This window comes from Pteropus alecto, unplaced genomic scaffold (assembly GCF_000325575.1).
Source record: "Pteropus alecto unplaced genomic scaffold, ASM32557v1 scaffold74, whole genome shotgun sequence".
Classification (NCBI taxonomy): Eukaryota; Metazoa; Chordata; class Mammalia; order Chiroptera; family Pteropodidae; genus Pteropus; species Pteropus alecto.
This window is the reverse complement of record NW_006436291.1, coordinates 769,074-773,607: the sequence shown is the minus strand read 5'-3', so window position 1 is coordinate 773,607 and position 4,534 is coordinate 769,074. Positions and strand designations below refer to the sequence as shown.

General features: G+C 61.3%; 1 protein-coding gene across 1 annotated transcript in view; it reads left to right on the top strand.

Moving 5' to 3' along the window:
• The first annotated feature begins 226 nt into the window (after positions 1-226).
• JAKMIP3 (Janus kinase and microtubule interacting protein 3) overlaps positions 227-4,534 on the top strand; it is a 42,961-nt gene continuing 38,653 nt past the window's right edge. The window contains exons 1-2 of the mRNA XM_015590154.2: positions 227-296; positions 3,126-3,175. The gene's annotated coding sequence lies outside the window, so the exon portion shown is untranslated. The remainder of the gene's footprint in view (positions 297-3,125; positions 3,176-4,534) is intronic.

Below are 4,534 nucleotides of genomic sequence, written 5' to 3'. Positions count from 1 at the left end.
CTGTGAGGTCCCCTCTGTGTGTGCCCAGGAGAGCTGTCAGGACAGGCGGGCAGCTCCCGCCCCCACCGAGGGCGGCGTCACGCGGCCTCCCCGTTGCTCGGGGCTGGGCGGTCGGAAGCCGCCGTCTGGGTGGCATCTGCACGCACAGGGAGCTCCGCGATCTGCCACAGGCAGCTGGTCCCTCCCCCTGGACGTGGTCACAGCGTGCTGAATTCCATCTGAGAAACCCGGGCCGAGTCTGCTGAGTCACAGAGCCGACCCACGAGCCGCCCGGACCTGCCCAGCGGCCCTGTCAGGTGAGAGGGGCAGCTGCCGGCTTCTTCCCTGGCCGCTCGGGGGCTTTGCTGTTGAGGGGCGGACCGAGGTCTGCTGCTCAGCTCCGTTCCACCCGAATGGCTGTCTATATTTAGAACACCGGCACACGCAGCCGGGGGGCGTGCAGGATGTCACTCAGTGAGCAGCAGCTCCTCCGAGGGCGGTTCTGGGGGCTCTCCGCGTCCGGGGCGGCACTCGGGGGCTGGGCCGCTCCCTCCAGGCAGCCCCTCCTCTCCGACTCGCTGCTTCGTCATTGCACATTCCAAGCTGGAGCTGGTACGGGTGGCCCAGCAGGGTGGGGAGGGTGCTCGGCTGGGATGGCACTTAGCTGGGTGTGGCAGGCGCCCGGAGCTGGGAGCAGCAGGCGGCCCCCACCGGCTCCCCGATTCCCAGTGGGAGTGGGCCGATGGGTGGGGCCGCCCGGGCCTCCTTGTTTGCGCCAGGGGCCGTCCATCCCCCAGCGGCCCGAGGCAGGATGGCGTCGTCTCTTTAACACTGAATCGAGAATCGCAGTCTGTCCATTGACACCGCTCTTTACTCAAGGGACGCGGGAGTTTAGGGACAGAACAGCTCGTTGGCTGTCCCCAACACTTCACTCTGAAGGACGCGGTTGCCATTGCATCGTGCCTCGGTTTCTCCAGTCGTTCAGGGACGGCGGGCGGTGGGGCTGGCCGGTTGTGGGAAGGGCCGTCGGTAAAGCATCCTCTGCGGGTCGCGGTGACCCCGAGCTCAGCACAGACAGCACAGCGGCCGGCGGGCGGGCGCCTGCTCGGGGCGCTGACCGCGCCGGCTCCGCGCCGGGAAACGAGAACAAGCAGGATTTTCTTATTTTTCATTCAAACCAAGGTCAGAGTCGCAGATTGGAGAATATTCTAGTAGATCTAAGCCTTTGGACAGACCAGTAGGGAAATGGGACTCGGTTCCCCAGGGTGCGTGTGATGGGAAAGGAAGCCAGGCCGACGCGGGACCTGGCTCGTCCCCACAGCGTCACGAGTGGCAGGCCAGCCTGTCTCGGTCCCCTGGGGACTGGCAGTGGGTGCAGACCTACCTCGTAGACGGCCGTCCCTTCATCCTTAAGGCCGAGGGTAGGTGGCTGTGTGCATTTGTGTCTAGTGTCTTTTCCTTGACTGGCGACTTCAGGGCACACTCAAGCATAAGTGACACACTGGGGTGCAGAGCACGTGAGCTCCCACTAGGACGCAGCAGCCCCTCGGAGACTGACCGTCGAGGTCCTGTGGGGCGGCGTGTGGACAGCTGGCGTCCCCCGGCTCGGGAGCTGTCCGGGAAGCGAGGCTGCCCTTCAGTCCCGCCAACGGGAACTGGCTGCTCCAGAGGGTGACTTCGTGGAGGTTCATACTGGCCACGGCCTCGGGGAGCCGGGACCCCCGCTCAGGACTGATGCCACCCTCAGGGTTCCCGCTGCCTCCTGTTTGCAGACACACGGCCAGATGCAGCACGTGGAGATGTGACTTTGCCATTCGGAGCCCGAAACGGCCCTCTTTGGCACAGGGGTTGAGAGCCCAGGGCACGGCCACAGAGACCGCACTTGCTCAAAACGCCACCCCGGTCTCCCTCCGAACCTCGTGGGGCCGCCGGTCCAGCACCCGAGGGGTGCTCTGAGCGGGTGAGCCGCGTGCCCAGGCCACCTTCCCACAGAGGCTCCAGCCCAGAGTGGACTGTGCTCATCCCGCCTGCGTCCTTCCTGGCTTAGAGCTTGCGACACTTTACAACATCTCAGGAAGTGACGTCAGGACACACCTGTGGCTGGCACTTTCCAGGCGGGCACGCTGACCGGGGTATCCTAGGAAACGGCACCAGTGACAGGGGGGAGTAGGCTCAGGAGAAGCCTGGCCTCCAGGCGCAGCCAGCTGCAGCCCGGCAGAGGGCAGAGACCGTGCCCCGTGTGGGACGGAGGTGGGACCCCAGGGAGGTCGTGAGCCTCGGGCTGAGCATCCCGGCAGATTCCGTCGCCTCTGTGCCTACCGTGCAGGCGGTTTTGAGGTTGGAGCACCGAGCTGGTCTAACGCGTGACATGGGGTGAGAAGGACCCCCCCCCCCAGGCGGCATTTTCCACATGCGGCGAGTGAGCTGACGGCAACTCGCTCAGAACCCTGCCTTCCTCGGCGGCTGGGTGGCCCGGATCGCCTTGACTTTGAAGAACCACCTGAGTGCCCTGTGGGTGCTGGGCCGGCTGAGGGCTCAGCAGCCGGGGTGAGGGTCAAGGTGGTGTCTGGGTGCCTTGACTGCTTTTCCTCTGGAGGGTCAAGTATCTGGGTTACGTCCCCAAGTCCCCACTGCCTGCTGTTTGATGCCCAGAGCAGACACAGCCTTCTCCAGAGGGTGGATGGAGGGGGTTGGAGCGGGAAGGACGCGGGGACCCCCGGCTACGCTCAGGTCCCCAGACAGACGATTCATGGACTCATGAACTCCGATCAGGCAGAGCCAGCGATGGGACCGACGTCCACAGCCAGCTTCCGGTGGGGCAGCTGGCACACACTCCCCCCCACCCCCGCGTTTCATCACAAAGAGAACTGGCTCGTACCACGCTCTGGTCTCAGGGCGGAAAAAGATGGGACCAAGGCCAGAGGACCGCCTGGTGGCGGTCAGCAGAATGAGGGGCGACGCGGGGTCGGGGTCGGAGCGCCCGGTGCTGAGGCTGCTTTTGGGTCTTCGCTGCACGTCCCTGGGCGTGCTCCCTCTGCATCCAGAGTAACCCCTTCGGGCCGGTACCCAGGTATGAAACTCGTAGGTTAAAAGTCAGCAGCACTTGGAAGGATTTTAAGGACACGTTGTCACGTATTTCTCCACAGAACCAGACCGGCGAACCGTCTCACCCGTGAGGCCGAAAGCAGTCAACCGAGTATGTCACTGACGGCTTTGAAGCCTCCCTTTTGAATGGCAGGATGCGATGAGTCTCGACATTTCTGCACACCCGCGAAGCCATCTCTCCACTCGAGGGGGTGGGCGCGCCCATCACGTCTGACGTTTGCTTTCCTCGCTCTCTGCGGTCCTTCCTTCCCACGCCCCCCACGCCCCCCCCGCCCCCGCCCGGACCCGCATCCCCAGGCCACCGCAGACCCGCTTCTGTCTCCGTGGATTAGCGTGCGTTTTCCGGCATCGCACCTGAGCGCAGTCATAAGCACGCTGTCATTCCCAGCTTTATCGCCGCCCGGACCGGGGGTCAGACTCTGTTCTGCTCCGTGGAGCAGCGGGTCCCCCCGGTTCGCTTATCCGCGCACCCGGTCGGTGGATTTGGGGTTGCTTCCAGCGCTTTTGCTGTTAGAAATCAAGCCGCTGTGAACATCCGTGCACCTGTCCCCACACGGACACGCGCCTTCATTTCCCGGGGAGAACACCTGGGCCGAGTCACGGGGCGGGTGGGTGTCTAACTTTCCAAGAAACTGACAGCGTTTTCCGAAGCCCTCGCCAGCGGCTGGTACCGCCCGTCTTTGCTGTTGGAACAGGTGCGTGGTGGCATCGCCTGGTCCCTAGCCGACAGTTCCCTGGTGGACCCTGACGTTAGAACCTTCCATACGCTCGTGTGCTCTCTGTGCACTTTCTTTGGTGACGGGACTTTCAAATCTGTTGCTCATTTTTTAATGGGGTTGTTTGCCTTTGTAGTATTGAATTTCGAGAGTTTTAATATAGACGTTCTGGATATAAGATCTCGTCAGATGTGCATTTAGCAAATACGGTCTCCCAGGCCGCGGCTTGCCTCTTCATTTTCTTGACAGTATCTTTCAAAGACAAGACACTTGAAATTTTTATGAAGTCCAATTTGTCGATATTTTCTTACGTGGTTTTATTTCCTTCTTTTTTTTTTCCTTTTTTTTTTTGTCCTTTCTAAGAAGTTTTCCTAATCCAAGATCAGGAAGATTCTACCTACGTTTTTACCTAGAAATTCTACAGCTTCGTGTTTCACGTCGGCTCCATGATCCATTTCTGCTTGCTTTCTGAGTGTGCCTTGCCGTCTCGGTTGAATGGTGGCTTTTTGTTTGTTTTGGCATCGAGGTGCGTGATCGTTCCAGCACCCTTTGTTCAAAAGACTGTCTTTTCTCCACTGAATGCGCTTGGATCCTTTGTCGGATGTCAGTGGACCAAGCAATACCTGGCTCTATTTCTGACCTGCCCCATGGTCCAGCCGCCTGGGCAGGGACATCGCCCTGCTGATGACTGCAGCTGCGTCGTGACCTAGACGTCAGGGAGGGATTCCAGCTCC